The sequence below is a fragment of the Lemur catta genome, chromosome 1 (genome assembly GCF_020740605.2).
Source record: "Lemur catta isolate mLemCat1 chromosome 1, mLemCat1.pri, whole genome shotgun sequence".
Lineage (NCBI taxonomy): Eukaryota > Metazoa > Chordata > Mammalia > Primates > Lemuridae > Lemur > Lemur catta.
This window is the reverse complement of record NC_059128.1, coordinates 136,540,506-136,553,180: the sequence shown is the minus strand read 5'-3', so window position 1 is coordinate 136,553,180 and position 12,675 is coordinate 136,540,506. Positions and strand designations below refer to the sequence as shown.

At 38.2% G+C, this 12,675-nt stretch overlaps 1 pseudogene; it reads right to left on the bottom strand.

The window, feature by feature from the left end:
• Positions 1 to 2,184: 2,184 nt before the first annotated feature.
• Positions 2,185 to 12,110, bottom strand: LOC123641993 (annotated as a pseudogene).
• Positions 12,111 to 12,675: the final 565 nt, after the last annotated feature.

Sequence of the window (12,675 nt, the reverse complement as noted above, 5' to 3'; positions counted from 1 at the left end):
AAGACGAGCCTGAGCAAGAGCAAGAGCGAGACCCCATCTCTAAAAAAAAATAGAAAAATTAGCGGGGTGTGGTGGTGCATGCCCCTGTAGTCCCAGCTACTCAGGAGGCTGAGGCAGGAGAATCACTTGAGCCCAGGAGTTTGAGGTTGCAGTGAGCTATGATGTTGCCACTACATTCTAGCCCGGGCAACAGAGCAAGACCTTGTCTCAAAAAGAAAAAAAAAAAAAAGAAAAAGAAAAAAAAAAAAAAGAAAATTGTACAGGCACATCACTAGAGATATTAAAATGATAGTGTGGAAATAATCAATTGACCACTTAGATCATATGGATAATTCCTTACAAGACAAAGCATACCAAAACTGACCAAAGGAGAAATAGAACATCTGAATGATCTTGTATTTGTTAAAGAAAGTGAATTTGAAATTTAAAAATATATATATAACCTTTTCAGAAAAACTGCAGGCCCAGATGACTTCACTGGAGAATTCTGCTGAACATTTAGGGGAAAAATGATGAAGAAGTAATATCAACCATACATCAGCTATTTCAGAAAACAGACAAGAACACTTACCAGCTCATTTCCTGAGGGTAGAATAACTCTGATATCAAAACTTGAGAAAGGTATTACAGGAAAAGAGAATTACAGACCAATAATCCCCATGATCATAGGAGCAGGTATCATTGACAAAATATTAACAAGTCAAAGACAGCAATATATGAAAAGAATAATATACCGTGACCAAATATGGGTCATCCTAGAAATGCAATGTTGGTATAATAGTAAAAGAAATCATTCAACATAAATCATCACATTAACAGATTAAAAGAAAAAATGATGTGGTGGTTGTTTTTTTTTTTTTTTTTGAGACAGAGTCTCACTCTGTCGCCTGGGCTAGAGTGAGTGCCGTGGCGTCAGCCTTGCTCACAGCAACCTCAAACTCCTGGGCTCAAGCGATCCTACTGCATCAGCCTCCCAAGTAGCTGGGACTACAGGCATGAGCCACCATGCCCAGCTAATTTTTTTTTTCTATATATATTTTTAGCTGTCCAAATCATTTCTTTCTATTTTTTATTAGAGACGGGGTCTCGCTCTTGCTCAGGCTGGTCTCAAACTCCTGAGCTCAAACGATCCACCCACCTCGGCCTCCCATAGTGCTGGGATTACAGGCGTGAGCCACCGTGCCCAGCCACATGTGGTAGTTTTGATAGAAGGATGAAAAGTATTTGACATAATTCAATACCCATTCATGGTATAAAATGTGAGCAAACTGGGGGCAGAAAGGAGCTTCCTTAATCTGACAGAAGACCTCTATGAAAAACTTCCTGATCATCGTCATACATAATAATGAAATAGTGGATGTGTTCCCTATAAAGTTGGGAACAGACAATGATGTATGCTCTCACCTTTTTTAAAAACAATATTTTATTGAATGTTTTAGCCGGTGTATTAAGGCAAGTATGAGAAAATTAAGAAATAAAGATTATAAAGAAAAATAAAATGTTCTTTATAAGCCATTACATAATTGTGTAGATAAAAAATACTAAAGAAACTACAGAAATCTACAGGAACCAATAAATGAACATAACAGGGTCACACAATGTAATGTATACCAAAATTAATTGTATTTTTATGTACTAGTGAAAAAATTGAAAAGAAATTTAAAATTAGTATTATTTACGATGTCATAAAAATTAAAATACTTAGGAGTAAATAAATCTACTGAAAACCACAAGATATCCCTGAGAGAAATTACAGGAGACCTCCATAAATGGAGAAATAAATCATAGTCATGGACTGAAAGACCTACTATTGCTAAGATTTGTATGTTTTTCAAATTGATCTATAGATTCATCATAACCCAGTGAAGACCACTGAAGGCATTTTTGAGAAACTGACAAGTGATTCTAAAATTAACATGTAAATGCAAAGAACCTAGAATAGCCAGAACAATTTGGAAAAGAAGAAAAATACTAGATAACTCACGCAACCTAATTTCAAAAATTAATATAAAGCTTCAGTAATCAAGGCAGTATGGTATTGGCCTTAATGTAGACAGAGACAGATCAATCAATGGCACAGAGATAGAGCCAAACATAAATTGCCAATTGATTTTTTGACACAGGTGACAAGTTAATCCTATGCTGAAGTATAGTCTTTTCACAAATGATGCTGGGACAACTGGGTAGCTATTATGGGAAGGAAATCTTTATTCATACCTCCCAACAAATACAGGTCTATGGATCATAGATCTAAATGTAAAAAATTAAAACTACTACTTTTGAGAAGAAAACATAGATGGTTTCTTTGTAACCTTGGAGTAGTAAAAATATTTCATAGAATGTAACACAAACCATAAAAAATGATAAATTGGATTTATAAACTTTAAAACTATCTGTTCATCAAAATATACTATTAAGGAAATGCATAGAAAGCCTCTGGGAGAATATATAATTAAGTTGCATTTTCACGTAATAATGCATGTAGGAAGTACAATGAAAATAATATCCCATTTATAGTATGAATAATATATAAAATAGTTGAATCCTAGGCATAAACTTCTAATGATGAAATAAAAGGAAAAAAAAACTGGAAAGGTTTACTGTATACTTGATTGTAGAGACTATAATAAAGATGACGACACTTCCCAATTTTGTAAAGATATTTTAATATAAGACTAATTTTTCTCAGGATATTTTAAATAACATTTTAAAATGAGATTTCCAAGTCAAGGAAACATGCCTTTGTTTTAAGTTTGTTGACTATTCTTAATAGTGCATTTTTTTTTATCAGATTGGATTGGGGCAATCAGGAATTCTATAATTGATCTTTGATTTGTTAGTGGATAGTCAAACAAACCTTCAAAAAAGGGTTAAGAATACTGGAATAAAAATTAGGCCATGAGCAGCCCCAAATAGCATAACAAGAAACATAATCTTAAAAAATGTCCTGAAGATGTATGCTTTAGCTGCAGATAAAACACACACCCCTATTATTGTTGAAACTGCACTCTGAACATAGGGTAGCCCAGCTCATATAATGCCTCAATTGATTTTCCATTTACTGAGGGCTGAGAACTAGAAACAAATGCATAGGAAATGTGTGCAAAAAAATCAAAAGAAAACCCTATACAAATGACGAGATTAATCATGGATATGGAATCAAGACTGACATTCCAGAATGCCATGAAACCCGTTACTCCCACAATCACAGAAGCAATAGCAAGAGTTATCCACAAGGAACACACTGGATGAGGAATTAACAATAATGCAACAATGAACATAATTGCTGATGCAACCATGACATCTCGAACAGTATTTTCTAATACTGCGGCAAACTAGTAGGGGAATTTCACACTTTTCGGCTGTGCTTCATAATTGGAATAACACTGTCTTCTTACTGATTGAGGAAGAAACATGCACAGTCTGAATGAAGCCCCAGGAAGAAATGATTTCATTTGATGATGAAATATTAATATCATGAATAAAAGCTGGAAAATAGTTTTCAAAACCAGAAATACCGTTCATAAAAGCATGCTTATCATTAGGATCTTGTCCGCTACGTTTTGTATATTGCACATATGCTTGTAACCAAAACTCTGTAAGATTTGCATCTACATAGTCATTTTTTTCAAAATCTTTTATACATTTTTCCAATTTTTGCCTAACTTCTTCATCCCAGTAGTCAATACTTTCAGTAATGACAACCATAACCCTGGGACCACAGTCTGAAAAATACTCTTCCTCTATATTAAAATATGGTGTAATGTAGGAATCGTCACTTGCCAGATTTTGAAGGTCTAAACCTTCCTGCACTTGGAAACACCCGTATATACTACTGACAAGGTACAAAATGTATATCATCACTACAAAAATCTTGGACCGAGTATTTGTGAGAAAAGGACCAACACAGTCTCTAAAGAATATATTCATTGGATGGACATCAGTTCCCTGTTCATCTACAACAGAACCAAATGGGAAACAGAACGTTTTTAATAAGGAAACTTTTTGGTCAGGAGTCTCTGGCTTTTTCAACCGGTTGTAGGCAGACTACTTCTCTTTTACCATCCAGGGCCATAAATGCTCCAAAACAAGTGATGTTATAAATATAACAAAAGAACAGGATTGTTCCTGTATAGATGCAAAAGTATTGTATGGACCTGAAAGAGCTCATAACCCCTGTATAGAAGGCCAGGATGTTGGTGACGGAGGTGATTGTAATGGACACTGTCACCTTTGAATAGACGTTGGACATCCGCTCTCGTATGCTTTCCACGAGGCTGGTCTTCTGCCAGGCAGAAATCATGATAAACATGTCATGGACTCCAACACCTGTGAAAAAGAAACAGAACCTTCACACATATTAATATCCATTAACAATTAAACAGATTGATTCAAACAATTTCTTTTTCTATCTCTTAAGGTCTTATTTATTTTGCCCAATCTCTGCTTAGATACTACCTTCTCTGTGATGCTTTCTCTGGTTGCCTCTGAATTCACAACAGAATTCATCACTCCTTCCTCTGTAATAAGTCTTTGCTTTGTACATACTCCTGTTAATTCGCACATAGCACAGTGTACTCCTAGTCTTCACTTAGGGTGCCTTTAATGATGAAATCAGGAAACCTGGCTGATTGGGTGTTAGTTGAAGCAGCATTAACAATGTATCATTTGTTCCACTAGATTGGTGAGAGATCATTTTCTCTCATAAGACATTTCATGCTAATGTACAGACACATCCAGCCAACATTCTCTCACTAAAATATAAGCTGGATTTCTGTGTTCCACAGTTAGCATCTCGCTATCTATGCGGTACACATAGTTTATGGACACACACGTAGGCACATGCACAAATGTAGTTTTTCTGCTAGTCTGTTTTTGATACCTAGGATGCTATTATTCAAACTTCACTTGTCCAGGTTAAGGCGTTATCTCATTATAATTCAACCACTCCTAAGATCAGAAGTATGTACCAAAGTAAATCTTAAGAATTCTTTACATATCAATGCCTACTAGGTAATTAATTCCTTTGCTCAATGACATTTCAGATTGCTGTGGAATAGAGAGAACGAGAAAACATTTGAGGACTTTCAAGTTATCACTGAAGACTGGGAAAGAAGTATTACAAAGAACAGGGACTAAAAAAAACAGTACGAGCATGTTGCAGATAAATTTCACCTCCCTCATACTTTCTACTAGAGTTGACACTATTTCCATTCATATATGCCTTTGTTTCCATGTGTATTGATATGAAATTGGTACTTGGAACTGAAATGTTGATCTTAATTTCAATTTTTCCCCCACAGATTACATGCATAAGTTAGGAGAATACTGGGAATTGCAACCTTGCCTTTAGTTCGGGTGTTCTATGGATATGATCAAGGGAGAAGGATCCAAATTGGTACAAGTCCACGTAGCCTGTCATAGACTACATAGACTGTGTATTGTGGCACCCATCTGCTGCCAACTGTGAGGATTCCAGTTGTGTTCAGCACGACAAAAGGGAAGAATCAGAAGCGCTAAGAGACCAAGAATAAACTCATTGATATTTTTTTGGTATTTAAAAACTAATGTTAATATTTATAGAACTTTGTTCAGAAATTGTCCTTACACATTCCTTGCTTAAAGTTGCTGAAATCACATACACACATACATACACGTGTGTACATATGTGCACGTGCACATACTCCTGTGTATACATGAGCTATACAAAAATGGCTTATATTAAATCAGTTATATATACCTTAACTCTATTTATGGCTGTGGGTCACTGAATGATTAAGTGTGAATGTGTATGAGGAAAATGTGCCCTGAAAAGCTAGACTAAATAAGCTGATGTCCAGTACACAGCTCACCTACTGTTGCCTCCAGAAAACCAAATACTATTTCTTCCAAGGTGTTTACTTTCTAAAATAGAAACACCTTTATTTCCTGAGGCTTACTGTAAAATATATTCTGAAATTACCAAAAATACAAAGAAAAATTGAAAACAACTCTAATTCTACCCTTCAGGGATAATCCCTGCTAACATTTTAATATATATCCATCCATATAACTGTCTATTTCAAACATCTTATTTTATAACCAGAAATTTCATTTAATATTAAATATCTCCCTCTTTTAAAAGATTGAATATAATTCTCATGTTTTAATATGCTGTGTTTGATTTGACCAATTCCATATAGATATGGGATTAGGTTGTTTTTAATATTTTCCTATTCTAAATCATACCAAAATGAACGTACTTATGCTACTTTTGAGGACTTGTCCAATTATTAGGACAAATTTCTGAAAATGGAATTGGTGGGTCAAAGGTATTCCCTTTTTAAGTCTTGATTTGTTCCAAACTTGGATGAAAAAAACTGTGTACCAATTCACATGTTCCCTCAGCAGACCATGAGCGTTCACGTGCACACAACCTTCCCAAAATCTTCAATCTTGCTAGTATTGATTAATCAAAAAAGATACCTCACTTTTGATTTAATTTACATCCCTTGATTAATTGAAAGGTCAATTTTTTTTCTTATACTGCCGTGTACCACATAACAATGTTTCGGTCAATAACAGACCACATATATGTTGGTAGTCCCATATAATGCAGCTGCAAAATTCCTATCGCCTATTGATGTCATAGCCTTCATAACATCATAGCACAACTGATTACTCATGTGTTTGTGGTGATGCTGGCCTAAACATACATGTTTCTCTGCCAGTCATATAAAAGTATAGCACATACAATTATGTACAGTATACAATACTTGGTAATAAACAATTGCTACTGGTTTATGTATTTACTATACTATACTTTTGATCATTGAGAGTATATTCCTTCTACTTATGGAAAAAAAGGTTAGCCATAAAACAGCCTCAGGCAGCTCCTTCAGGAAGCATTCCAGAAGAGGCATCGTTACCACAGGAGATGACAGCTCCACGTGTCATTGCCCCTGAAGCCATACCAGTTGGACAAGATATGGATATGGATGATACTGATGATTCTGACCCTGGGGAGGCCTAGGCTAATGTGTGTGTTTGGGTCTTAGTTTTTCACAAAAAAGTTTTAAAAGTTTAAAAAAACCCATTAAAAATAGAGAAAAGCTTATAGATTAAGGATATAAAGAAAATATTTTTGTACAGCTATCCAGTGTGTGTTTTAAGCTAAGTGTTATTATAAGAGTCAAAAAGTTTAAAAAAATTTAGGCTGGGCGTGGTGGCTCACGCCTGTAATCCTAGCACTCTGGGAGGCCAAGGCGGGTGGATTGCTTGAGCTCAGGAGTTCGAGACCAGCCTGAGCAAGAGCGAGACCCCATCTCTACTAAAAATAGAAAGAAATTATCTGGCCAACTAAAATATATATAGAGAAAAAATTAGCTGGCCATGGTGGCGCACGCCTGTAGTCCCAGCTACTTGGGAGGCTGATGCAGTAGGATCGCTTAAGCCCAGGAGTTTGAGGTTGCTGTGAGCTAGGCTGACGCCACGGCACTCACTCTAGCCTGGGCAACAAAGCGAGACTGTCTCAAAAAAAAAAAAAAAAAAAAAGTTTAAAAAAATTTAAAAGTTTAAAAAGTTATAGTAAGCTAAGGTTAATTTATTAAGAAAGAAAAATATATTTTTTAAAAATAAATTTAATGTCACCTAAATATAGAGAGTTTATAAAGTCTACAGTAGTGTACAGTATGGTCCTAGGCCTTCACATTCATTCACCACTCACTCACTGACTCATCCAGAGCAACTTCCAGTCCTGCACACTTCATTCATGTTGTACAGTATACACAGGTGTGCTATGTTTTTTACTCTTTATACTGTTATTTTACTGTGCCTTTTCTGTGTTTAGATACAAAAATACTTACCATTGTGTTACGGTTGCCTACAGCATTCAGGGTCATTGGTGTGTTTGTAGGAATTTGTACATTTTATCTAGGTTATCCAATTTGTTGGCATATGGTTATTCATACTATTTTCTTATAATCTTTTCTATTTCTAGTAGTAGAATAGTCAGTAGTAATATCACCACTTTCATATCTGATTAGTCATTTGTCTCTTCTATCTTTTTTTCCTTTGTCATCATAGATAAAATTTTGTCAATTTTGTTGATTGTTTTAAAGAACCAACTTTTGGTATTATTGTCTATGTTATTTTTATATTTTATATTTTGTTTATCTCTGATCTAATCTTTAATATTTCCCTCCTTCTTGCAATGGTCTGAACGTTGGTGTCCTCCCAAGATTCCTATGTTGAAACGTAACCCACAGTGTGACAGTATTAAGAGCTGGCAAACATCATAACCAACCAGAATTAACCACCTTCAGATGCCTGGGGCAAAAGATCACAACCCAAATGTACAAAAGACTATGTAAGGCAAAAGATGGGGAGCACTTCTCTGGCAATTTAAGACATTGAAAAGCAACCATGTATACTGGGGAATTTGGAAAGTCACAGGAAACAGTAACTAACACTAATCCTTCTCAAACTCTTCCAAAAAATTGAAGAGGAGGGGACGCTTCCTAATTTTATGAGACCATCGTTACACCAATACCAATATCAAAGACATCACAAGAAAACTATAAACTAATATCTCTTATGAATATAGATGCAAAAGTCCTCAACAAATACCAGGAAACCCAATCTAATAGCATATTAAAAGGATTGTATACCATAGCCAAGTGGCATTTATCCCCGAGGCACAACAGGGAAAATCCTGTGTTTCAACCGGGGAAAATCAATCAATACCACACTAACAGAACAAAGGACAACAAATAACCACATGACCATTTCAATAGATGCTGAAAAGACCCTTGACAAAATCCAATGCTCTTTCATGATAAAAAACACTCAAAAACTAGAAATACAAGGGAAATTCCTCAAAATGATAAGGGAATTTATGAAAATCATGAAATCATCATCATGCTCAAGTGAAAGACAGAAAGCTTTTCCCTTAAGATCAGAAACAAGACAAAGATGCCTACTTTAACCAGTGATATTCAACATTATACTGAAAGTTCCAGCCAGAGCAATTAGATAAGAAATAGAAACAAAAGGCATTTAAATTTGAAAGGAAGAAATATATCACTATCCCTTTTCACAGATTACACGATCCAATATATGAAAATTCCAAAAAATCCACAAAACTACCAGATTTAATAAACAAATTCAGCAAAGCTACAGGATACAAGACCAACACACAAAAATCAGTTGTGTTTCTATAGGTGTGCAATGAACAACCCAAAAAGGAAATTAAGAAAGCAATTCCATTTAAATAGCTCTAAAAGAATAAAATATCTAGTAATAAATTTAACCAGCCTGGTGAAAGACTTGCACACTGAAAACTACCAAACATTGGTAAAAGAAACTAAAGAAGACCTAAATAAATGGAAAGATGCTTAGTTCATGGGTAGAAAGACTCAATATTGCTAAAATGCCCAGTCCTACTCAAAACACTCCACAGATTTGACACAATCCCTGTCAAAATTCCAACAACCATTTCTTCCCCCCAGAAATAGAGAAGCCAACCCTTAAATTCACATAGAATTGCAAGGAGTCCTGGATGACCAAAACAACTTTGAGAAAGAAAAACAAAGTTGGAAGACTCAGTATTATGCAGCCATAAAAAGGAATGAAGTTCTGATACATGCTACAAGACCTTGAAAACGTTACGCTAAGTGAAATAAGCCAGTCACAACATGAAATCTTTAGACTAGACAGATTCATAGAGAAGTAGATTAAAGGTTAACTGGGACTGGAGGGGAGAGGGCCTTGGGGAGTTATTGTGACATGGTTGCAGAGTTTCTGTTTGGGGTGATGGAAAATATTTAGAAACTCTTGTGATGGCTGTACAGCAGTGTGGATGTAATTAATGCCACCGAACTGTATACTTTAGAATGGCTATAATGGCATATTTTATGTTATATATTATATATATTTTACCACAATATTTCTTACAAAGTATGAGATTAAAAAACCAATCAAATCATTTTACCTGTAGCATGATGTGATTGAAAACAGTATGATCAGAATGTATGCCAAGTGAAACAAAGGGATCACTGTCTTAGAAGTTGCCGCAAGTTCCAGTTGTCTAGAAAGTGATGTAAAGTGGACCACCTGTCACAAAAATATACTCAGGTAAATAACTTATAATTCCAGTATTCATGTGTGAATTACAAAACACATTGAAACACTTTATCTTATTGAAACATGTTAAAATTCAGTAAGAGATCAAAATACATGGATTATGATTTTAGAATAGAAAAGATAATGTAAATATGCTTCTTCCCACAAATGTATGGTGTACTTTCCAAAGTTTCTTTCAAAATCCAAAGTTTAAAACTCCTGAATATATAGAATCTGAATTTTATACAAAACTATGAAATCTTATCCTCATTAATAACTGTAGAAAGTGTAGCTTTCTCTAAATTTTTATTAGGTTGGTATCTTTTACTGTTTTAATTGCATAAATATCATTTCAAGACAGCCTGGTCTTCAAAGGCTCTTAACAGAAGCCATCTCACCTCTGCCAGGCATGTTTATAAGTATTAGTTGAGTCGTAGACCCAACAATTACTGAACATCTAGTATGTTCCTCACACTAAGCTAGGTGCGCTCTCTACAGCTCACTTGAAAAATGTTGAGCTAGTTACCTTCCTAACCATGGCACTTTTACTTAAGTTGTTTTTCATCCCAATGAACTCCAAACAAGTTTTAGGGGACTCTCCCAAACCAGTGAAGACTAACTAAAAGTAAGAATTTCAAAATACTGGAATTTGATTAGAAAACCAAACCCCCAAATAAAATGTGAAGCTCAATGTCCATACCGCACAGATCTACCTGGTGGATATAAGATGTGTGTTATGGACTAGAATGTTACCAGGGATTTACGATTTGTGGCATCCTTCGGTGCTAATTTAAGAAAGTTGGATTAAGTACCACATACAGTAGAAAACACCCAGCTTTGAGGCAAGGACCCTATCACATAGTCAGGGAGTGCCACTGTCAGTGTTCTCGGAGCAAGTCTTCCTCATTCCTCCCATATTCGGGCCTCCCTGTAAACTCTAACCGCCAGGTACCTTGATTTTCTTCAAGTTCAGACAGTTCTTAGTGTTGTTGAATTGGTTCAGGAAATTAGTCAGCCATGGCCTGCTCTGCAGCTTGTCTTCCAGTTGCTCGGTCTTCAGGTAGTACAGCAGCCGCAGGGCTTTGGTCCCCAGGAGCAACCGGTTCCTTCCCATCCTCTTCCCCAGGGTGTTTCCTCCGAAGAAGCTGGTCAGGTAGATGGGGTGGCCTTCGCGGTGGAAGATGGGGAAGGTAACGTTTCTCAGGTCGAGCCTCCTATTCTTTTGCCAGCTGTACAGGAGCAGGTCGGGGGGCACGCAGAGGTCCTTGTACTTGGCGCACACCTGCGTGTACGGGATCTGGGTGCCGTTAACCTCTCCCACAGACAGAGACTGTACCGCGTCGTCCAGTCCACTCACTTCCATAAAGGTGTCTTCCTCCAGCAGCGACCACCAGGATGGAGGCAAAACTGGCCTCGGCGCTCTTCCTGGCAGCGGAGAAGCAGCTGGAGTAGTCGTTGGTGGTGAAGTGAGCCTGCATGAAGCGCCGCTCGGCCTTGGCAGGGCCCCCGATAGGGGTGTACTACTCGAGGTCTTCCTTTTTGTCCCTGGGCAGGTAGAGCAGGCCGCTGCCGAGCGCCACTGTCAGCAGCACAGGCACCAGCAGGAAGAGCCAGGGGTGCTCGCCCACCGCCCAAAGGCGCGGGACAGCGGCGCCTCCAGGCAGTCGGTGTGGCAGCAGAGCTGGCCCTGGGCCGCGGGCTGCCTGGATTTCTGGCTCCCCTAGGGACAGGTCTCTCGTCCCCGACTCCCGCGACGGCTCGTCCTGCAGCGTCTGCAGCGTCGGTTGGTTCTCCAGCTCGATCAACGGTCGTTGCTCCGAGGCCTGCCCCGAAGGTGAGCTCTCTGGCCATTCCTGTCCCTGAGCCCACGCCACAGGCTCCCGGGACACGGCGCTTGCCACGTCCAGCGCCTCCGACTCGGGCTCGGGGTCCGGCCCCACCGCCACCTCCTGCCCGCTCTTCGGCGACCGCTCGGCCTCCGGCGCTACCTGGGAGAGACTGAGGCTCATTTCCGGGAAGCACAGGCAACCTTCTCACCGGGGCCAGTGGGAGGAAAAGTAACTGCTGGCCGGAGCTGCCAATCGCCATGCACCCAAAGGTTTCCTGGAGATTCCAAGGAAGTCTGTTTGAGCCGGGGCTGCTCACGCCGAGGCCCAAGGAATCGTTGGGGAGGACATGGTTTGACCTGTCGCCTGACAGGTTAGTTAGCCTGAAAGTTGCGGCGCGTCTGACCTCTCAGGAGTTCAGGAAATAGCAGAACCGCTTCTTGGAGGCCATCAATTGCGAGCTTGGCCTACAGGAATCAAAATTTATTGAGAATTTGGCCAGGTCCCAGGGACACACACAAATGGCGCCAGTCACGTGTGACCTGAGTGGCAGCCTTTACCTTTCCTGGGTTCACCCAGTAGCAGTTTGAGGTAAGGCTTTTGCGAACCTGACACACTTGACTTGGTTATTATTTTCATTCTCTGGCTACACACATGGCATGGACATACATTCTCCTTGTAAAAAGAAGTAAATATGTTAGAATGGAAAAAAAACCTCTCACCTTTTTATCTCATTCCTCTTCTCAAA